Source organism: Crinia signifera, chromosome 2 (assembly GCF_055691185.1).
Source record: "Crinia signifera chromosome 2, ASM5569118v1, whole genome shotgun sequence".
NCBI lineage: Eukaryota > Metazoa > Chordata > Amphibia > Anura > Myobatrachidae > Crinia > Crinia signifera.
This window is the reverse complement of record NC_139218.1, coordinates 73,082,189-73,107,345: the sequence shown is the minus strand read 5'-3', so window position 1 is coordinate 73,107,345 and position 25,157 is coordinate 73,082,189. Positions and strand designations below refer to the sequence as shown.

The 25,157-nt window shown below is 44.3% G+C and overlaps 1 protein-coding gene across 2 annotated transcripts in view; it reads right to left on the bottom strand.

Annotated features, from left to right (window-relative positions):
* Positions 1–25,157, bottom strand: part of ADORA2B (adenosine A2b receptor) — an 83,347-nt gene that overhangs the window by 39,396 nt on the left and 18,794 nt on the right. The window lies entirely within an intron of this gene.

The window sequence follows — 25,157 nt, the reverse complement described above, 5'->3', positions numbered from 1 at the left end:
GTGAACCAGAATAAGGGCCCTGTCCTTTGCTATTGTGTACATGGGAATGCATTCAGTGGGTAGACAATGTCTAGGTCAATAGTCACTAGGTCAATCACTAATGGTTGACAGTGACAAGGTCGACACTTTAAAAAGGGTCGGGTCATCATACCTTGGGTCGACACTGATAAAAGTTGGACACAAGGTTATGGTTGACATAGGCAAGATCGAGAGTCAACAGTTCAAAATGGGTTTTGCATGATTGTCCCCCCAAAAAATGGTGGTTTTTCATACTTTATTAGCCAAGAGGCCACAGACAAAGCACCGTGCCCTAAGCATGGCAAGCAAGGAGAAACATGCGAGAAATGCAGTACACATATATATGGTGTCCATGTCAACGTAAGATTACATAGACACCCCGAAAAAATCATAAAAAACCTCATGTTGACCTTTTGACCTTGCATATGTCCACCATAAGCTTGTGTCAACCTAAGGTATGTCAACACTTTTTCAGCATCGACCTTGTCACTGTCCACCATTAGTGGTTGACCTAGACATTGTCTATCATCTATACCTTAACAGTGTACATGGAGGCAGGGCCCCACCCACACACAGACACAAAGGGGCTCCCACACAGGATTACTCTGATCCTCCTTTGCTGAGAACAAGTGCTGCTGATTAAGCTGTGTACACTCAGTGCGATTTTTGGCTTAAAATCGTTCAGCAATATATATAGCTCCGTGTACTGTTTTCATTAGCGACCAGCGATTTTGGCTGAAAATTGCAAGCTATTCTGTCTCATTCTGTCTCTACCTCATTTTGATTAGAAATTGCTTGTCGATGGTGCACAGTGCAGTGTGCACCAGCGACCAGCAATTTTTAGCCATAATCGGAGGAGCATGCTTCTGCGACCAGCGACCATGAAGGGCTGGCAGCGGGAGCACGCTCCGGGCATTTTATCTCCCAAAGCACATGAAATCACTGGCAATATGTGCTGAAATCGCCCCCCCCGTGTGTACACAGCCATAAGACTCTGGAACCATTCTGCTCTGTAAGCTCCCTGCAGGCTTTCTGCATGCAGAACAAAGCAGAAGCATGTTACTACCACAGGAGGTGAGTACCTGGGGCATGGGGGAGGAGTCACCAAGATTGCACCCGCACATTCCTGGGGGGGGGGGGGGGGGCACTATAGCCATATTTTCTATTAGATCTGGAATTAGATCTTCTCATTCAATTTGGCATTCGATCTGTACTTTTGAATAAGATATTGAATTCGATATCGAATTCGATTTACATTCATGGTACATTGTACACATTCGGTTACTGGATCAAATTCGATATTTCCTTGTCTGCACAGTAGATTTTTCGGTACTTATGTAGTAACTGGGCTGCCGATTTTGAAATCGGGTCCATCGCATCGCATCGCACCCGACCATATCGCATGCGATGCGATGCGATGGACCCGATTTTTCCATAGGATTCAATGTTAAAATGGACTGAGTCCATTTTAACATAGAATTCAATGGGAAAAGGGGTCCTTTTCATACCCCTACTATCCAAGTGGGCATGGAGTTGGATATAAACCTGTGGCGAGCGTATACCGTCCCCTCGCGGGGCTCGCTTCGCTCGCCACGCTTCGGGCTCGGTGGCTCGCTACGCTCGCCACAGGTTTATATCCAACTCCATGCCCACTTGGATAGTAGGGGTATGAAAAGGACCCCTTTTTCCCATTGAATTCCATTTTAACATTGAATCCTATGGAAAAATCGGGTCATCGCATCGCATCGCATGGTCGTATGCGATGTGATGCGATATCGCATCGCATCGCATCTGATTGTATGCCTTAACTTAAGGCATACAATCAAAAAATCGGCAGCCCAGATACTACATAAGTACCGATTTTTCTGTTAGATTTTGAGAAAACGGGAGCGCGCATCGAATCGAATGCAGATCGAAACTGTCAAAAAAACATTTGATGTGGATTCGATTTTGTTACTACAGTATAAGCAAATTTGAATCGAAAATAGCCAAAGATGCATGTGTACACAGTTTAAATCTGTCCCGTTTATTCTTCCACTGAGATTTTGCAAAGGACGACTGATAATAGGACACCCCAGGAAGTGCCTCTCAGCTCCATTTCAAATGAGCTCATTTTCGGTCTAAAAAAAAAATGGTACTCTTTACCTATCACGGCGCCCATCGCGGGCATCGCGGCTACATTTATGTCTGGCCGCGACGCGACCGGGCTCGCCACGCTTCGGGTTGACGTTGATCGTGGGGTGGCGTAAACAATTGGGGGGGCCATTTCAGAGTTCAGGGTAAGTATTTGGGCTGTAAGGCCCATTTAACATTGTTTCCTATGGTAAAATCGGGTCCATTCAGCCATTTAACATGAAAATCGTGTCCATCGGGCCTTTTAACATTGATTCCTATGGCAAATCGTGGGCATCGCGTCGCGGCCATCGTGTGCACATTTATGGCCGGCCGCGACGCGACCGACGCGATGTCCATGTTTAACATGGTTTTCAATGGGAAATCGTGGACATCGCGTCGGTCGCGTCGCGTCCGGGCATCTTTAGCCCGCATACGACGCGACCGACACGATTTTTTACCTCACTATGCCCACGATCAAGATCGTGGGCGCCGTGCTAGGTAAAGAGTACCAAAAAAATAAAGGGAGTACGTGTAGGAGTTTTAACCACAGCAATAAAACATGGTAACATCTTCATTGATACCCTCTAAATCAAGATAATCACCCTCTAAATCCTAATGATGCCATCTGTAATTCAACAGAATACAATATAACACGGTTGTCTCCATATACATAATGCAGAGACTGAACTACAATTGGTGCTGCAGGTACAGTGCATCGTGACCCTTGATGACTATAAGGAGCACACTGCTGACCTGGTCAACCTCTTCCTCCCCCTGCCGTTCCCTGTCAGCCTCTGCCTCTCCCTGTTACCCACTGCCATGTGGCATATTGTGATCTTGAGTTGGGGTGGAAAGCCTATCAAGCATTTTATACATGTTTAATACACAAAATGATATTGCCATTGAACTAGATAATGCAAGTAAATTTTGCAAAAAAATGGGTCATCATTCGAATAGTCTGTTGCAGGCTCATACAATCTGCATCAATCTGTGTTTATTTAAACTCTAGAATATGCGAATGCTGAGGGGTGTTGAATACATTTATGCCCTCTTAATAAGTCCTCTTCTCCTTGAATGACTGTAATATTCTTCAGAGCTGTAGAACCTCAGGACTTCTCATTACAGCTTTGCTGTTCTCCTCACTGGCCTAGAAATCGATCAGTCAGCCCACTGATATCCCCAGGGGCTAATCATAATGGGACTTGGATCTATCACAGGGTACTGCAGTTTGCTACCATTATCTCAGTTCAGATAAGAAATATAATGAATACAAAAAGAAAACTGTAGAGTGTTTCATATTGCAATGTCTGTTGCAACAGCGATCTCAGCAAGGACAAGCATACATACTGTACAAGTTCAGCAAAAAGACTGATCAGGGAATAAAACACACTGCAATGTGAATGGGTGCAAATACTGCTAGCGAAAGGTTGGGTACTACATGGCTATGTTTGCTATTTGTCAACCCATTTACAGTATATACTTGTTTGAATCGGTCTTATTGCGCTTCAACTATATAACGTCGGCAACTCCCTAAGATAACCTGAAAACTGTTACTAAACCATCTCTCTGTACACTATGGAGGCTGATTATTAAGAACCAAGAACGTCTGTGTTTTATGATCACTGCAGGGTTGGCTCACCAAAAATATGCGCCCCACAGAGTGACCTGTTCTATAACAGTGCAGTATAATATATAGTGCCTCGGACTGCTCAGCCTATAACATGAAGATTAACCTTTATTTATAAAGCCCCAACATATTAATCAGAGCAGGACACAGACAATATCATCATAGAAATAAATAACATGGTAAAGTCAGTCCTGTTATGTTTAACTAAAACACAAGCCTCAGTCTTGCATATGATACAGTCATTGTCCCAGAATACAGTATACTGTGTAATACAACCAACTGTACTGCTAATCCCCAATGGCCAGCACAGAACGGAGCCTGCGACTTCATGTAATATAATATATATATATATATATATATATATATAAATAATAATAATAATAAAATATATATATATATATATATATATATATACACACACACATACATACATACATACATACATACATACACACACACACACACCTACATATGTGTGTGTGTATATATGTATATACACACACACACACACACACACACAGGGCTGCCATCCAAAATTTTGGGGCCTGGAACACCTGGAATGCCTGGTGAGACCTCTGTCTGCAGCACTGGCTGCATCTACTCAACCTCTACATTGCTTCAAGGGAAAAGTGAACTTTGTTTATGACAAATTGTATTTAATCCTTTGAGTACCACGTGCATTTGTCAAAATTGGTGTGAAAATTGCCAAGCAAACATTTCTATTCACCATAATGATCTGTAATGTTTACCATTTATAGGAAACATAAATCTTTTTTTTTTTACACAACATTTTTTACTTGAATTCATATAACAAATGCGAATGACTGGCATTTTTAATCAATATTTTGCATATCTCACACAGAGCTGTTGGTATTCAAAGGAGTTACTAAACTCCAGTCCTGCGCCCCCTTTCTGTCTGGCCTGGCATCCCCACAGGTCCCCCAGTGATGGCTGCCCTGTATATATAGAATAATAGTATTTATTTCAGACAAAACTGTATTTGCAACTAATTGGGAGCAAGTGCGCTGTAAGGTATTGCTCAGTTGTTCAGAGAAGGTATGCTGATGGAATTGCGGGCTATGCAGAAATGTCAGCTGTTTTTAGACAAATCTATTAGTACCAAGGATATGGACATTTATAATGATTATTGCTATTAAAGTGTACAGATGGACAGTTCAGCTCTAGATACAGGTGTACATACACAATTAGTTCCGTGCATGTAATAAAACAAATAAAATAATATTTTGAATTGCCTCCATTAAGTCACTCATTTCCCATTTCCCAATTTTAAGACTATTCTCTGTGACATTCCCTCTCACACAACACTCTCAAACCTTAGAAACATTCTCAAATCGGTAGGGACTAGACCCCCTTCAGTTTTGTGTACAGGATGTGAAGTTCGGTGAGGGTGGAAGTTGTTAAGATGCCCTCAAAGTTTTGTATTTTATCTGTTATTCACATAGGTGTCGGTTATTTTGTTTTATTTTAGCTGCATTGTACCCTCGCGGGCTCGCTGCGTTCGCACAGTTTTTAATTCCCCCTCCAGGTATACATGGACCCAGTGCATGTTGGGAAAATTGACAAAACTGAAGGGGATGTACTGTAGTCGCTACCTTCGCAAATCCTTTTTACTTCCTTAAACTATTCTACCTCTATTGTCACCACTCTACACAGTTTATATAAACATATTTCATTTATCTTTCTTCTATACTTCAACAACTAATCCAACATTTCTGTTTGATGAGATCATTAGTAAACATCAGGCATTAATTCTCATTGCAATCAGGCTAAACTAATTTGCAATTTAATTTGACCTCATTTATCAAACTCCTATAGATTATAGTATTGGGAGTAGAATCCTCTCTCCTCTACGTGCTACCACCCAGTCTCGTCTTAATACATAGCTTGCTTTGAAACAGAGCACTGCTAAGTCATTTCTTGCAATATTGGGTTGCTTTACCTTTATTGAACGCTTTGTGATAGAAACACTTCAAGTGGATTACAGAAGCTTGGAGAAAATCTGTATTATAAATGTATGAACTTTATTAAATATTTATATTACAAAATAAATATATGCGTGTAATAACAATGCTTTTTTATTTTCCATTACACAACCTTAATGGGAACCAAGAAGGTTATTACTCATTATTCAAGTAGGATAAGGGCTTCTGTATTGCTGCATAAGTAGCTTCCTTGGTTTTAAGGGTTTATAGCTTGGGTGTGGAATATTCAGTGGTATTTGACTACTGTTTTAAGTATAATAGTATATATGTAATCAACCGTAAAATTGCCTCAGGGATATTTAGACAGGATTAGCCATCAGAAAACACCATAGGTGCTAAAAGTGTAATGCAACATTCGGAGCAATTAAAAAAACATCCTTTATTGTGCTTTATGATTTGTTCCGAAACCCCAGTGTTCTGTCACTGATGGCGTCATCCGCTTCCAACAGTCAATATTTTGTGGAAATAATGTGGAGATATGACATGGAGTAGCAATCAGCTAAACTAATAGGATTATGAGTTCGAACTCCCATATCCAAGTCAGAAAAATGATCGTTCTTTCACACGAGGCAAGGACCTGGAAATAATCATGGATCTAAGGTGATCAGGCATAGGGCCCTATGAGTAGTCCCCCCAGTGGGTGGGTGTGTAAATAGGGGGGGGGGCTATTTGCAAAAATGTGCCCCTGTTTTCCACATGACAAACAGTCAACGGGCGCTCAGTAAACTCTCAGACAGCACTGTCCCATTCTTCTGTTTTTTTTCCCCCAATTCTGGACACATTACGGGTTAATTATCAAATGACTAAGAGCATAGGAATTGTAATGCACATTGGTGTGCCTCACATCAGTATATATACAGCATCTATATGCATCGCATCAGTGTATATATAGCATCTGTATGCATCACATCAGTGTACAGTAAATACAGTATAGGCCGTGTGCCTCACATCAGCATATATACATCATCTGTGTGCCTGGCATCATGTATATACAGCATCTGTTTGCATCACACCAGTGTATATACAGCATCTGTATAGATTGCATCATTGTATATGCAGCATCAGTGTGTATATAGCATCTGTATGCATCACATCAGTGTACAGTATATACAGTAAAGGCCGTATGCCTCACATCAGCGTATATACATCATCTGTGTGCCTGGCATCAGCGTATATACAGAATCTGTATGCATCGCATCAGTGTATATATAGCATCTATATGCATCACATCAGTGTACAGTGTATATACAGTATAGGCCGTATGCCTCACATCAGCATATATACATCATCTGTGTGCCTTGTATCAGCGTATATACATCATCTATATGCATCAGTGTATATATATAGCATCTATATGCATCACATCAGTGTACAGTGTATATACAGTATAGGCTGTATGCCTCACATCAGCATATATACATCATCTGTGTGCCTGGCATCAGCGTATATACAGCATCTGTATGCATCGCATCAGTGTATATATAGCATCTATATGCATCACATCAGTGTACAGTGTATATACAGTATAGGCCGTATGCCTCACATCAGCATATATACATCATCTGTGTGCCTGGCATCAGCGTATATACAGCATCTGTTTGCATCACACCAGTGTATATACAACATCTGTATACCTTGCATCATTGTATATGCAGCATCAGTGTGTATATAGCATATGTCGCTAGCTACACAGACCCTCCCTGAAAACACCTGGGCACACCTGCATTTTTTCTTTCATTGCCAGAAAACTGCAGGTTAACTAAAAGTGCGCAGGAATGAAAGCAGCTTGCCAATAGATCCCCAGTGGGACGGTAAGGAACATGGTCTTTAGCACAATAACCAAACTTTTGAAGAAGAATTTCTATTTTCAAAAACCCCAAAAGTGTTAAATGGAACATATATGACATTACAGGTCACAGTGGTATAATGAAGCCACACTTTTCACATTTATAGAACACTCACAAAACAAAAAAAAAGTAATATCATCGGTGCTTGTACTGTAGAAGCAAGTATCGGTACAGTTCATATTACATACACAAACATTTAATACACATTCATATCAAGATCCCATCTCTACAGATTAACAATTTATTTTATCTATGTTAGGTGATGCTCTTCTTCTTGTTAAACTTTCTTAAATACTAAGACAATACTTATTACATACTAATCCTATACTTAAGCTGAACAGTAGCTACTGTACATAACGTTTTCAATATGCAACTTTCATGTAATAGCCAGGACACTTTTACGTTGGTGCACTTTGATAGAATGTAACCTAAATCCCTTTTTCTAGGTAGTAAAAGTAGAGCTGCTGTCCCTATAACAGAGTCTATGTTACAGAGTTACCGAACCTTGGTTTTAGCAGATTTGGGGGGAAATTCAATCCAGGATCACGGCTGTCGATCCCTCCCAACAGCCGTGATCCTGTCCCGTTTTGAACGACAGGTGGGATTCAATGTCCCGCCTGCCGATCGGCGCAAAGGGGACGTGGCTGCGAAAACAGACATGGATTGTCGATCTGCAGCCGGGATCACGACAATCCACGGCCGTTATCTGCAGAGCGGGCTGGACAGCTTCTAAAGTCGGGGCCCGCTCTGCCGTGATCTCGCTTCAATGTTGTCGCTAAAGACAGCATTGAATAGGGAGCCGACGCTATTTCCACCTAGAGAATAGCGGCGGCACATTGAATACCCCCCTTGGTGTTGCTACATTGGATACGTGAAAAAGTAGGTGCAAGCCCGGGCAATTTATTTTCTTGACAATTATCTAGAATTAGTAAAGATCGTTCTGCCCTAATTCCAGAAACTCCTATATCCACACCAAGTGCTCCCTATTCTCATTCAAATGATGTCAACATAAACATAATGGTGATATCAACTTTCCAGATGTTCTGTTATTTGAAGGATTTGAAGACTTTTTACCTAGAGTTTCTTTGGTGGATTTTTGCACGTGGCGGATTGCGATTTACAGGCAGAAATATTTGGCAATGCCCTTTTTATAACAAATTTGGCCAAGCCCAGAGTTTTATGCTGGGTGTTCCCCAAGGTACGGGGGTGGGAGGATGCCTGCCGGGGGCGGGTGACTGACATCACATGACGTCAGTGCCGGCACCCTCTTCGGTGGACACTGATATAAATAAGTCATTTCAGACTGACTTTTTTTTTTTAAATTTCTGAATCAATGATCAGCAATCATCGAATGATTTTTTCTCCCCTTCGGCCGCATGCGATGGGATGTGTTCTCGTACATCCCCTTGCATTGTACTAAGGGTATTCAGCGGCACGGGGGGGGGGGGGACATTTGACTGGGGGCGTTTCAGGGCGCCTAGCAAACCTTTCTGAATCAGGCCCTTAGTTAGTTAGAATAGGGGACCTTTAGTCTTTTACCCCCAGGCATTAAGGTCACTACAGATGTTAGGAAATATATATTAGCAATATCCTCGGCTGCTTTTAAAACTATACTGCACCTATGGATCCAGAGTTTCCCTCCAAAATGCTTAAGAAGAAACTCCTTCATTTCCTTGTGGTTTGATTGGACGCATCCCACTAGAAGGCCCACATTGAAAAAGATCTTTGCCTCATAGGAAAGTTTCACAGCGGTTCTTCCTATTGCCAATAAAGAGGATATATTTAGCTACTTTTGTAATACTTTGTGGTATAAGACTTGCAACTTTCTTATCATTTTCTTATATAGCGCACACATATTCTGCCCTTTACAGAGGATTTTAAAATCAGTCCCCAGTGGAGCTTACAATCTATATTCCCTATCACATGTACACATTCACTCTTGGGCTAATTTTGTTGGAAGCCAATTAAACTACCAGTTTATTTTGGGATTGTGTGAGGAAACCAGAGAACCCGGAGGAATCCCACGCAAGCATGGGGAGGATAAACACAAATCCGCACAGTTTGGGCCATGGTGGGAATCGAACCCATGGCCTCAGTACTGTGAGGCACTAATGCTAAACATTACACTGCGTACAGTACTTTTAGAATTGTTATCATTTGATCTTATTACTTGTCCAAACTTGGATGTTACTGTTGTTTCATTTTGATGAATCAATAAAGAACATTATTATTATTATTTATTTTGTTAGATCGTTCCTGCTAATTAAAGTTTCTATATATGTTTATTCAAACACTGCATATAGTACGGATTTGAAAATCTCAGTAAATGAAGCCGTATTAGGGAGGTTATTGTACCTTTTAAGCTGCAGAGTCTCGGCACTAAATAGAGTTGGCTTCTTCTCTAATGCAGCTTGGATACTGGATGATGAGGATATTCAATACTCCTTGTACTATTTAGTCTCTGCTCCGGACATAGAGTTATACAGTTATTTAGTACTTTCTCAGTTAAATTGAAGGGCTTGAAATATAAGCAATTTAGTATTTGTCAATTCAATTACTTAAAAGATGGTATAGCTGAAATCCAGATTAGCCCCTACATCCCCTACGGGAGCTGTCCATTATGTGACCGGTACTGTCCGCTTACCTAAATGCTTTAGCAGTCCCGCGAATAAGAGAAAAACACGCTGCTTCTATGAAATGTATAGGAAAAGGGGCTTTAGACTGCACCCCCTAGCTGCTTGTAATAAAGGGCTTTAGACTGCACGCCCTAGCTGCTGGCAATAAGGGGCCTTAGACTGCACCCCCTAGCTGCTGGCAATAAGGGGCCTTAGACTGCATCCCCTAACTGCCTGCAATGAGGGGCTTTAGACTGCACCCCCTAGCTGCTGGCAATAAGGGGCTTTAGACTGCACCCCCTAGCTGCTTGCAATGAGGGGCTTTAGACTGCACCCCCTAGCTGCTGGCAATGAGGGGCTCTAGACTGCACCCCCTAGCTGCCTGCAATGAGGGGCTTTAGACTGCACCCCCTAGCTGCTGGCAATAAGGGGCTTTAGACTGCTCCCCCTAGCTGCTGGCTATAAGGGGCTTTAGACTGCTCCCCCTAGCTGCTGGTAATAAGGGGCTTTAGACTGCACCCCCTAGCTGCTGGCAATAAGGGGCTTTAGACTGCACTCCCTAGCTGCTGGCAATAAGGGGCTTTAGACTGCTCCCCCTAGCTGCTGGCAATAAGGGGCTTTAGACTGCACCCCCTAGCTGCTGGTAATAAGGGGCTTTAGACTGCACCCCCTAGCTGCTGGCAATAAGGGGCTTTAGACTGCATTCCCTAGCTGCTGGCAATAAGGGGCTTTAGACTGCATTCCCTAGCTGCTGGCAATAAGGGGCCATAGACTGCATTCCCTAGCTGCTGGCAATAAGGGGCCATAGACTGCACCCCCTAGCTGCTGGCAATAAGGGGCTTTAGACTGCACCCCCTAACTGCCTGCAATGAGTGGCTTTAGACTGCACCCCTAGCTGCCTGCAATGAGGAGCTTTAGACTGCACCCCCTAGCTGCCTGTAATAAGGGGCTTTAGACTGCACCCCCTAGCTGCCTGTAATAAGGAGCTTTAGACTGCTCCCCCTAGCTGCCTGTAATAAGGGGCTTTAGACTGCACCCCCTAGCTGCCTGTAATAAGGAGCTTTAGACTGCTCCCCCTAGCTGCCTGTAATAAGGGGCTTTAGACTGCACCCCCTAGCTGCTTGCAATAAGGGGCTTTAGACTGCACCCCCTAGCTGCTTGCAATAAGGGGCTTTAGACTGCACCCCTAGCTGCTTGCAATAAGGGGCTTTAGACTGCAATTTAATATATTCACAGACATGTTCACAGTACATCACACTTCGTTCGGGATTCTCTAATATCAGCGCCTCCCGTCCACTGCACATCATCGGGTACTGCTGACATAATTATCGCATATGTTAGAACATATGTGTTAATTATGGCAAAGGACAGCTCTTGCGTTAAGAGCTGTCCTTTGTGGTGAGCCAGCAATGTGCAGTAGGTACCGGCGGCTCCTCCCTCACCCAGCTTATGTGCTACTACTGTCTAGGCGGGCTTTCCTCCTCCTCCCTACACCCAGAAGAGGATTTACAGTGCAGGGAGGAGGAGGAGGTCACAGTTCCAGGCAGCACAGGTGAGGGGAGGTCGGCAGGGGTCCATTCAGGGCAGCGGTGGGTTGCAATAGAAGCCCATAGGCTTCTATGGGGCATCGCCAGCTTTTTCTGGCGATGCACCCCATCGTGATAACCCGGCGGGGGGTCTTTAGAGCATCCACAATGTGGTAAAAACCCCAATAACTGGGTTTTTATGGCATTTTTAGTTTAGAGAATCCCACCCTAAGGGGGTAAACCAGTAAGAATCTCAAATGTAAAATCTTTCTCTAATGGGCAAAACCATGTTGCACTGCAGGTGAACGTTAGATTTGGGTCAGGTGTGTTCAAACTGAAATATATTGCAGTGTAAAAATAAAGCAATCAGTATTAGTCCTGCACAGAAACAAAATAACTCACCCAAATCTAAAAGGGACATACAGATGGAGCGCCTCTCAGCCAGCGCCAGGGCTCGCCAGATTGCCCCCGATGGCGAGATGGCGCTCCATCACATACGCACACGTGTCCCAGTTTCCTGGCGGCGGCGGACACAAACCCTGCCCGTCTCCGCTTCAGGGAGATGGGCAGGGTTGGGGGGGAGCGGGGAGGTAGGATCGGGCGTCGGGGAGCTCCATAGCAAGGGGACGCACGCGTGTCCCCTTCCGTTAGCTGGCGATCCGACCGCCAGCCCCTGCAAGATGGAAGGGCACTCCAGCTGTACAGACTAGTTAAGTCAGCGCATGCAGTTAAAATCTAGTCAAATTGCTTAACAAGTTCCTGCAAATCACTCTGTGTGTACAGAATGGACAAGAGCAATCTACGTCATCCTGAACCACTACAATGGGCGATCTAGACACTGGAAATCGCCTACCCTAAAAAGCTTAGCAAAAACGCTTAGCACACGTGTGCCCCTTTACTCTGCACATACCTGTATTACATTTGCCCCACCTGCAGCACAGCATGGTTTTGCAAAACAGAAAGATTTAGCTTTTTAAATCCATGCTGAATCAGCAGGATTTTCATCCTCATTTAGACTTCAGAAATCCAGGTAGAAGGGTAACCATGTTGTAGCCAAAGGTAACCAGGTAGAAGGGTCCCCATGTTGTAGCCAAAGGTAACCAGGTAGAAGGGTAACCATGTTGCCATGTATGGCAGGGTTGCCGACCCTCCCGGAATTTCTGGGAGTCTCCCGAAAATCGGGTCCCCCTCCCGGCCCCCCGGAAGGGTGGGCAACCCTCCCGGATTCAGGGGGGACCCCCGCTGACCCCCGGATCGCGGCATTAAAATGCCGCAATCCTCGGGTCTCAGAGGAGGGGGCGGAGCTAAAATGACACAATCGCGTCATTTTAGCCCCGCCCCCCTCCACGGAGATCCCTGAATTTGATGGTTTACCAGCATGGGGCGGGGCTTACTGATGTCACGCTTAAGCCCCGCCCCCGAGCGGCTACTGAAATTCTCCTATAAGAAAGTCGGCAACCCTGATGTATGGGGGGGTGGGTGGGGGTGGAAATAATTTTGTGCTACCTGTATTAGAACCACTTTAATTTGTCCAGGTGTCAAGATCCAAGTTGTACATCTTAGGACAAAGGAGTTGTTTTAGCAACCCAATTGTATGTACACTTTGCAGTACTTGTATGAAGAGCAAATTGTCTACATAGTGGATAAGCATTTTTAGACCAACCCAAAGTGCAGTTCAGACTGTTGAAGAAAACCTAGCTTCCGGAAGAGCAGGATGACTGTAGTGACTAATTGCAAAGGAGCAGCTTTTTGCTCTGGCAGATAAGGGGAGTGGATAGGGTGCATGTTTTGCCATGTACAGAGCACTGGATTGTATGGCTCAGACATCCAGAATAGGTTTCATTTTTTGTGCAGCATTTATCATACAGCGGTAAATATGCACATTTGTATTGACGTTCCTTTAAGCGTTTCTTCCTATTACATTTGACACATTTAAAGGGCTTTTCCAGACACATTATTCCTCATTCAGCGTGGAACATGCACCCACTGTGGTGCGTATTGTGTCTTTTCACACTTAGAGGGGTATTCAGTTAGTTCTGCTTTTCCTGATAGCTGAAAAAAACTGTAACTTGGTGCTTACAGTAACTTTTCAATTGCAGGTGTTTTTGATGATATTGAAGGCTTTTTTCACCCATGCCTTTTCACTTTTTGGGGGTCGAAATGACCTAAAAAAAGCAGCGAAAACAGATGCAATTTTGCCAGGAAAGTAGCAAACGCATGTGGATTAAGGTGGTTTTTGACACTGCTGGCTTTTTTGCCTAGGAGAAAAATCTACCCTCCATCTGAATAGGGAGAATCACCATTTAACCTAAAAAAAAAAATCTGATTTCTTGCCTAGACATTTTTAATAAGGTGCATCAATTAAACTGCAGGATAGGTGGAGTTGAACAGAAGCAGAAGTACATCTGTTTCAGAGGCACAGGCTGGTGTAACAGTACATTACAGATGACGTGTTTCAAACTAATTGGCACAAATGGAAATATGCATACAACTCTTAACACTGGCTTATACTGTATCTGTATTTGGCATCTGCCCCTGAATCATATTGGTCCATGCAATATGCCAACCTTGAACAATTTGAAAAAAAAAAAAAAAAGATTTATGCACACAAATTAATAAAGTTATTCTACTTACAGATGTGTGCACATACAGTAGATCTATCGTTAATGTGATACAAGTCACGTTATACATAACGTTTGAGCTCCATGTCACTTAAACCCCTTTCACACCGCAGCTATAACCCGGTATTTTGCAGATTTTAAACAGTTTAAAAATGGTTATAGCTGTAGTGTGAAAGCAACAGTTTTAAAATTACCGGTTCAAGAAAACCAGTAATACAAAATGGTTAAAAAGAAGGATCCTACAAGGTTCAGACCCCTTATTTATGCAGTGTGAATGGGTCTAAACTGGTATTTTGGTCCCCACACCAGTCCCCCCCTCCCCTTGTACTTACCAGCGCTGTTGGTCTGCCCGCCCCTTCCCCTGGTACTTGCTAACACTGCCTGGGCAGCGGGGTCTCCCCCATCCTCCCCTGGTACTTGCCAGCGCTGACCTGGCAGCAGGGTCTCCACCCCCACTCCCCTGGTACTTGCCAGCGCTGTCCGGGCAGCGGGGTCCATGCATTGCTTGGAAGGCAGTGGGGTCCCTTTGTCGGATGGACAGTGTGCGGGGGCCCTGCGGCAGATGGGAACAATGTGAAAGGTACAAAAACAGTAATTAACCAGTAATATACAGTTTACAGCATGCAATGTGAAAGGGGTGTAACTTGGTCTGACCAGTTTTTAAGAAACGTTTTAAAAACCAGGTGAAATCAGGTTTTGCGGTGTGAAAGCAGCATTAGTAATGCTGGGCATATTTTTTCCTACTTTTTCTGTTAAATAGCATCTTATTTGCAAAATGAGCAAACAGCCTGCTCAAGCAACTTCTGCTGATTGAAATCATATGCAGCATGTCTATATGCAGTGTGGCTGTTGCTGTATCTGCATAAGAAATGGAATGTTACAGAATTTTCCTAGAAAAACCTTTAATGTAGCATTTTGCTACTTAACAAAAAGAGTTACACGAAAAAAAGAACATAGCACGGCATGACTTCAAGGGCTGTTTAAAGCTAAAGGACAGATGTATCAAGCTTCAAAGAGTGATAAAGTGGAAAAGTGGAGAGTGATAAACAACCAGCTGTCATTATTTAAACCCAGCCTTATCACTCTCTATTTTATCACTTTTTGAAGCTTGATACATCTGGCCCTAAAAGAGGTTAGACGTACATGGACACATCTGTATGCCCTTAATGTCATAATTAATGCAAGTCAGATACTGTAAACAAAAGTATTTTTTTGAAGCTCGCGGGAGATGTACTCAAATGGAACAAAATTACAGTTTAACAAAGCAACCAATAATAGCTTTGCTTTCAGTTTTATAAAATGCATAAAAAAATCTTGGAATCTGATTGGATGTCTCTTAGCACTGTCACATGTTCTGTATGTAGCCATAGCAAAATTAGTGTAGAGAAGAATTCTTGCATTTTCTCAGCTGCTTCTGTCTCAAGACTGTCAAAGGTTTACTATATCACTGTCATCACATCACAGGATTTGGTTTCATGACCACAGAAAGTCCGCCTCATGAGTGTGTAGAAGGCTCTGAGGGAGTTTTCCATCCTTCAACTGTTCCGTGGCACACTAGCGTGCCTTGAGCTGTTCTCAGGTGTACCCCCAGAGATGCCCAAACCAGTTTACAGCCACCACCAGTTCAACAGTTATTTACTGGTCTCTTCTTTTCATGCAAAGGGCCAATGTATTTTATTTTGTTACCTGTGGGGACCAGTGTGATAGTTTTTTATATGGGGTCCAATAGTTGTTTTTTTTTTCTTGTGGGGGCCAATGTGTTTTACCCTGTGTGGATCTCATGGTGTGCCTTGGAAATGTTAAGCTCTTGTTGACGATATATGGTGGTATTCATTGTATTCAATGGCGAGGTTTGCCGCAAATGCAGGAAGCCCGCTGCATATAGCGGCGAGCCTCGCCGTTTTGAAGGCTGCACTCGCCATTTCCACCTTGCCATAAAGAGCAGGCGAGGTAGAAACGGCAAGCGAGGGGAGGATGTTCAATACTCAGACGGCAAGCTATCGGCACTGCTCGCTTTCAGCTGCTCGCCTCCTGCATTGAATATACCCAGATGTGAGGATTGAACTGCTTGTCTAGGCAACAGAAGGGGTCGTTGCTAACCCACGGGAGTGCGCAATTTTAGCAATTAGTATGTACACGCAAGACTTTATGCTCATAAATATAGTTATATAATATTATATATAATTATCACGCATATCATTTAAAAATCTGATTTAATGTGTACCCAGCTTAGGCGGCTACTTGCAACTGACATTATAAAAAGAACAAACCTGCATTCACTCTGAAAAGCTTTCACAGCTGCATCCAACTCACAATTAGCCGCTATGTTTTATTGTGGCCACATACGGTGTGATTCTAGGATGCGTTTTGCACATTTTAGTTCAAAACGCATTGCTTGTCGTTCACATCACACCATGTTTATTTTGGTTTTCTATGCGCGCACCCGCATAGTTCATATCGCTAGCCAAAAAAAGTATGTGCAGCAAGTACTTTTTGTACTAGATCACACCACATCTAGGCCCTTATTCAGATCTGATTGCAGTACAAATTTGTTCTCAAAATGAGCAAAACCATGTGCACTGCAGGTGGGGCAGATGTAACATGTTCTAGCATATCGTGATGCAATCTAGTACATTCTAAGCCCAGCACTTGTGCTACCATAGATCCAGGGGCACTGAGAGGGGGTAATGTTGGTTATGAATTATCCAGGGCCCAACTTGTCAGCTGCAAATGTCCTCCTTTGCATCACGCAGTACCATGCAAATTATAATTTTTTTTTTAAACAGAGAGAATGCAGCCACAAGGCTATGTCCACGGTAACGGAAAATGTACAAAACAACTAAAAAACACGTACGTGTGGTACGTGGTATATTTAAAAATAAACACAGAGTGCCTTTAGCATACAGTAGTCATTCTGATATTGTCAACATTCCATGTGTTGACATTCTGCAATGCCAATATCATAACTGTTGACACTTGACATTGTAAAGATCAACCAAATGACTACATTCCAAATATTTAACTTGTACAGTGCTATAGTTCCTTTTTGTTTAATACTTCTTGTTCCATTCTTGTTGTAAAATCTTACACTCATCTCAAAGAGAGAACACTGTAACCGGCATCAGATGTGGTTAATGGGTGTTTGCATATTATTTACACATGAATTAGACTTGAACACGATAACTTCCTGTTCTATCATAGAAGCATTTAAAATAATCAGCATGAACACTTTAAATATCAAAACACATACTTAAGCCAGGCTTGCCTACCCTCCTGGAATGGCCGGGAGTCTCCCGAAAATCGGGTCCCGCTCCAGGCCCCCCGGGATGGTGGGCAAGTCTCCGGCAATTTCCTCAGAGCCCTGGCACCCCCTTCCCTGCAACTACAAATGCTGGAATTCGCGCTGCACGGGGAAGGGGCGTAGCTAAAATGATGTAAATTGCAGTATTTCGCATCATTTAAGCCCGTCCCCTCTTCGTGGACCCGCGAATCACTGCATTTTGTGGAATGGGGGCGGGGCTACATGACAATCTCCCCCCTGCATCCCCAACCATGTGCTTCTCCCAGAAAGGAAAAGTAAAAGGTAGGCACTATGACTTAAGCACAATGTGGTTTATATGCATTTGTAGTTTAAAAATGCATTGCCAAAGCCCCGTACACACTGGGTGACTTTCATGTCAAAGCCATCTCCGTTTTCTCGTCTGAACGGTTTGGTGTGTACAGGGCAGTGATGAGCGGTGAACGCTGCTGTGCAGATGAGCAACAGAGTGGTCGGCTTTCCATAGCGTCTTGCTATGGAAAGCTGTCCACCCTACCGGGGAGAATGGCTGGGCAGGGGAAAAACTCGGTCATCATCGTACACCATACACACTGGGCATAATCACCCAGTGTGTATGGACCATAGCTGTGCATTGGTTATTTTGAAAGCTTAAATAGACAACAGCAGAGTTATATTAATACAAACATTTATAAAAAAAAAAACTAGCACAGGTGGCCATACTGAAGTTATGTGTTTTTAAAAGTTTAATGTCTTGTAATAACATTGCCTTAGCCTGATCCAGAGGTAGTGTGTTGTCTGGTGTACATCTGTGCATATAAATGTGCAAGCACTGAAACGCCCACTTTGAGCATCCATAGAATGGCCCTCATTCTAAAGTCTTTGGTCCCCCAGCGCGAACAACCAATAGTTAGGCTCTGCATATTGTTTTATGCGCAAGTGCAGGCCTTCTGTGCCGACGCCATTGCTGACCTGCATAGATGGCGTGGCGCTCGCACAGGGGGAGTGGGGGGGCGGTTACTGCGGTGGGACATGGGAAGTGAGGCGGGTGCCAGGGGCAGACGGCTGACATCATGACGTTAGCCGCCCATCCGGTCTTTGTCTGGCCACACGCAATTATAAGTCAGTCTCCAGTGACTTATACAGTATTTGCGAGTCCACGACAAATCTTTCGATGGTCAACAACCATCAAATTATTTCTGCTGCGGAGGATGTTTTTCTATAACACATCCCCTTGCATGGTTGTGGGGTGATACGGCGGCAGAGGGGTGGCTGTATATGCCGGGGCGGTGGGGCAGCCTCTCTGGGACTCTGTCAGCTGTGAAGCTCGCAGCTGACAGAGTCAACCAGAATGAGGGTCATTGTGCAATTCATGCAACATAATGCTGGCCACACATCAGACCAACTTTCCTCCAACCATCCAACTAGTTGCTTGGATGGAATAAAAATATGGTACTGGATGGGAGCAAAGCACAATAAGAAATGTGCTTTCAAACCCAGGAAAATGGACAAAAACATTCAGTCAAATTGTTTAAATAAAACTGGTTCAACTACAGTACCGTGTCTGAGCGACAGTTTTTGTCCTTTTCCAGATTTTGGGAGCAAATTTCTGAAGTAAATATTACATTTGCTCCCATCCACTACCATATTTTTATTCCATCCAAGCAACTAGTTGGATGGTTGGAGGAAAGTTGGTCTGATGTGTGGCCAGCATAAGTAAAGATTTCTGCACATGCAGTAACAAAAATCACTGCTCCACTGCGTGAACATAAGATTTGTCCATGGCTGTGAATCATGCTCCATATAAGTGTGCACATTGGGAAACAACCACAACTGCTACATTGATTAATCACTCATTACTCTTCTTTACAGAATGCTTGGATGTATAACATTGCATATTTATCATCTTCTGACAGACCTTGCAGCATATTCAGAATTCTTCTAGCAAAACTATTCACAGCTAGCGATGATTAGTGAAGATCTGCTTTCCCAATGACTATTTAATATGCAAGCAATTAACACCTCATCTTTATTGGCTAAACCTGTTTTATTGATCAGTCTGCATGCTGTAGGCTGTTTCACTACACACTGTGGTTATTAAACAGATCCTGCAAATGACTACACACAGGGTGTTTGCTGCCCTCTACTTGGGTTATAGTCAAAAAAGTGATAATGAGGCCGGTTTCACACATTCCGGCGCCTGCCGGACGGTGAAATCCCGCACGGCCAGGGAGCTGTGCCGCACACATTAGTTGTGAATGGACACTATTGTGTCCATTCACACGGGACGGCCACGGCCCGGCCACACGGTTGCAGCCGGATCCCGCCACTGGAAGGGACGGCTGCCGGGCTGTGGCCATCCCCTCCATGATAAACTACTGTGTGCGGCACGGCTCCCTGGCCGTACGGGATTTCACCATCCGGCAGGAGCCGGAGTGTGTGAAACCAGCCTTAGGGTCTAATGCTGGCCACACATCAGACCAACTTTCCTCCAACCATCCAACTAGTTGGTTGGTTGGTTCGTTGGTTGGTTGGACTGAAAATCTGGTACTGTATGCCAATAAGCAATTTGCTCACAAACTCAGGAGACTGGACAAAAACATTCAGTGAAATTGTTTAAATCAAATAGGTCCAACTACAGTACTGTGGGGGAGATTCTGTAAAGGAAAAATGCGGTAAAACCCCCGTTATCGGGGGATATGGTGGGATTCTCTCTAAAAAAAAACCCACTGGGTTTCCGTGACGGGGCATTGCCAGCAAAAGCTGACGATGCTCCATAGAAGCCTATGGGCTTCTACCGCGACCCCCCGCCGCCCCCCTACCGTACTGCTAAGCCCCCCTCACCTGTGTCTGGGCAGCACAGAGCTGTGCTGCCTGGACCTGTGACCTCCCACTCCCTGCACTGTACATCCTTTTCCGGGTGCAGGGAGGAGGAGATGGTGCCCGGCAGCAGACCAGGTAAGGGAGGGAGGGGGGAGCCGCCGGGGCCCGTTGCACATTGCCGGCCAGATCGCAAAGGACAGCTCTTAACGCAAGAGCTGTCCTATGCCATAATTCGTTACAGCATATGCAATAATTATGTCTGCGGTAGCCGGCGATGTGCGGCGGACTGGGGGCACGGATGTTACAGCATCCCGCCCATTGTCTGAGTGACAGTTGTTGTCCATTTTCCTATTTGGGAAACAAATGACTTAATTACATTTGCTCCCCAGTACCAGGTTTTTATTCCATCTAACCAACTAGTTGGATGGTTGGAGGAAAGTTGGTCTGACTTTACAAATCCAACTTCTGATATGACATAATATAGTATATGATTTATATCAGCTGTAAAGAGATAGACTGCATTAAATTCTGCTGTACATCTGGATAGATAAAAGATGCCACTCACAGGGCCTGATTCAAAGATGGGCACAGCAGCGCAGCTGCTCTGTTGTATACAGCGGCTGTGCTAATATGCGCTAATGCTGCAGGAGCATGCTTGCCTAACTTTCCGGATGCTGTTGGAGACTCCAGATATTTGGGATAGTCCCCTGTAGCTTCAGAAGAGTAATGTGCAATAGTTACCACTAATCCATACTTGCCTACCTGACCCTCTACCTGCGGGAGAAAATGCTCTGTACCTGGACTTCCCTGTTAATGTATGATTGCCATCACCTGTGGGGAGCTAGGTAAAGATGTTTCACCACAGGTGATCGCAATCATCAGTGGCGTAAGTTCGTCCCAGTTGCCCGGAGGCAAGATAAATATTGGTGCCCTCCCACACACAAATAAACCACCTTAAATAAATACATGTTATATATGTTATGTATAAAATTAAGAGAGTGTGACATTTATGGTCCTGCTAGGAGGGGGAGTCAGCAACTTAACCATTATCAATGACTTTCAATTAAGTGAATCAAATGTGCAGGGGAAGAGAAGTGCCCCCTTGGGAGCAGGAGCCCAGCGGCAGATGACTCCATTGCCTCCCAGAGCTCTGCCTCTGGCAATCATACATTACCAGGGAAGTCCAGGAGCAGAGCATTTTCTCACGCATGGAGAGGGTCAGGTAGGCAAGTATGCACTAATCCCAATAATCACAGTAATTTAGCCCCACCCCTTTGAAAGGCGGTGGGGCTAAATTACTGCAATATCTGATTTTTTCCTGCTCTCGCCACACACCGGCAAATTGTGCATGTTTCTATGTGTTTGGGGTTGGGCTTAATGAGTATGGCCAATCAGGAGCCGACTTTCTTGGCTCCTGATTGGCCGCTAGGCGGCCAGTAGAAGGCTGCCTAGCGGCCAATCAGGAGCCAAGAAAGTCAGCTCCTGATTGGCCAGAATTCATTCTGAGTAGAGGCGCAGAGGAGGAAGGATCTCTGCGCCTCTGACAGTCCGCAGCGGGGAGATGCTGGAGTCGCCGGCAGCTTGAAGAAGATGCAAGAAAACCTGGACTACATCAGATCAAGCCTGAAGAACTTCCATGGAGGACCTGGGTGAGTTGGATTTTCTTCCACAGGTCCACCATGGATTTCTTCGGACCCCGGACAGGACGCCGACATGGAAATCGACATGCTGATAAATGGCGACATGGATCCGGAACCAGGACAAGGCACCGGATCAAGACTCTGGGACCTACCTACAGGATCAAGATAGGTAAGTGTCAGTATGTGTGTAATGTATGTATTAAACTTTTATTTTTCATGTGTCCGTGTGTATTTATTGAACTATTTAATTTAACTTGAATGCCTTGCAGGCTGGGACTTGTGGTTCTTCAAGTCCCAGCTTGCGGGGGAGGCTTGCTGGGACTCATAGTTCCACAGTTTAAAACAATAGTTTATTCATCTATTTTTTTACACCAGTATCAGCCCGGTGACCACAGCCCAGGGTCACCGGGGACAGCGCCAGGCTTTAGCCTGGTCAGGGCCTTTATTGGGGGTTCACACTCCCCCAGGGCCCCTGGCCAGGCTGACTGGTCAGAGGGTTAATGCTTTGGCCAGGGGGACTTGTATAAAAAGTCTCCCCCCGGCTGTGGCATTACCCTGCTGGCTGGTTTGGCCTGGGGCTGGTTCTTAAAATACGGGGGACCCCTAGTCATTTTGTCCCCCGTATTTTGGGAACCAGCCCCGGACCTGGAGCCTGGGGCTGGTTGTTAAAAATCGGGGAACCCCTATTTGTCGGGTTCCCTGATTTTTAATTAACGGCCCCGGCTCTTTCAGCCTGGTGCTGGTTACAGCTGTGGGGGGGACCCCACGCTGTTTTTTTTTTTTTAAATTTATTTATTTTTCTACTTTTTTTACACCTTGCAGCCTGCACGGATCTGACTGATCCATGCAGGCTGCCTCTACAAATTCGTATTAGCGGCCGTATATATGGCCAGCTAATACGAATGAATACGACATCGGGGGGTTACAAAGCAGTCGTATATGACTGCTTTGTAAATCCCCCTCCGGAACACAACTTTGCATACGGCTAAAACAGTCGTATGCAGTCGTAGGGAAAATACTAATAGGAAAACCTAGGTTTTTCATATTAATAAATTTCCCCCATTTTGAACAATATCGTTCAAAGGGCCAAAATGAAGAAAATGGTAAAAAAATTGTACATTGTGTATGCACCTTTAGAGATGTATACATGTCCCACATGTGTGCAGCTAGGTCAAGGCATTACAATTCTCAAGATCTTTATTCCCCTCATGTACCTTGGGAATTTTTCTGTGACAGATTCACCAGAGGAACCTCAGAGCAGCCACGTTACATTGCTCTGTCCCCAAAGGAACTGATTGTCAGATCAAATCCATGATCAGAGATCAGACAGCTGAGCTGCTGGGCCAGCCTTTCTCTGCTCTGCCATGCCAGGGGCTGTCCGACAACTTACTTATACTACTATGGGCAGTATTCAATGAAAAAGTTCTCCGTGCATGGAGAGCGTTTTATTTCGCTCTCCATGCACTCTCCATGTTCCGGAGCCTCCTGCTCCCACTATTCAATGTATTGAAGACTCGCCGCCACTCGCGGCGAGTCTTAACCCCTGCAGCGGACGAGCGTCCACGGCAGGGAGCTGGGGGACGGAAGCAGCCAGAGAGATTATAGTCTCCCTGGCTGCTCCAGAGGAATGTGGAGGGGAGAGGGGCTCTCCGGGACCCAGACAGCACAGGCTGCCCCCCCCTATAGCCAGCGGGGGACCCAGTATTCACTGCACTCGATCGTGCATATTAACGATCGGGTGCAGTGAATATATGAATATGTAATGAGCGGCTTGAGCGCTCCGGCCCCCTGCTGGCTGCACTGTGTAAAAAAAAAAAAATTTAAAAAAATATATATTTTTTAAATTAAATATATATTCAGGTTGTATAAGCACATGAATAAAAATAACATGCCCCTTCACAGAAAAAAAAAACTGATTTTTTGACACCAAAATAAAAAAAAAAACCTTTTAGTTTAAAAGTTCACATTCCAGCTCCCCATCAAAATATGGAGAATTGCTAAATGGAGAGACACAGAGAAAATCACTTAGAAAGACGGAGAATATTTCACATTGAATAGGGTTGCTCGCTTTTGGAGAGCAAAATGCTCCGTCCAAGGCGAACAAAGCACAAATTCTCCACAAAACACGGAGAACTTTTCTCATTGAATACTGCCCTATATAGCACTGCAGTTTATATGATTAGTTACAGCAGTAGGCACATATATACAGTATATAGACAAATAGCGTAAGATAAGTGATATCACATAAGTGGAGTGTTTCAAGCCAGCGAGCCTCCCTCAGTGCTCCCACCAGACAAACACAACTTATATTTTCAGCTCCACTTACTAAAATAAAAGCAGCCAACAATGTCAAGCAATATTGTGCAAATTATTATTACTTGCTTGTCTTATTTACACTAATAAGCTCTCATCTTTCTGTATTTATACTAACACATATATGAGGGACTCTTTTTCCCTACTGGGAAGCCAGCATGAAGTATCTTGTTTAGAGAAGACTGGAGACTATGGAGGATGGCGCTTTTATTAATCATTTGCAGAGTGGGGCGAGACTGCTAAGTAGAGTGACCAACTCATCCCTTTAATCTGGGACACATATTACACAGGTTCTGTGGCTGGCTTTCACCTGGTTTTAAACTGCCACACCCAAGACTCCATTTCACCTGGTTTTAAACTGCCACAGAACCTGTGTAATTAATATATGTCCCGGATTAAAGGGATGAGTTGGTCACCCTACTGCTAAGCGATCTGAGCAATGTAGATCACTCAGTACACAGCGCTGAGTCCTGAGTGATCTGTCAGGGCTGGCCCTGACCGGTGATCTAACTAGATTTATCCAGCATGCTGGATATTACTCACCGAGCAATAGTGACGCCAGGGGTCGCACATGGCCCCTATACACGGAGCGATCTAGTGAGATCGCTTAGAAAATGCCCTGTAATCCCCCATGTGTAGCTCCCATAAAGCTAGGCTAGCTTGGTTTTACTTGCAGCTGGACATTCTCTTTAGAAATAGCAATCTATAGCACTGAGGGTTTGAAACTAAATT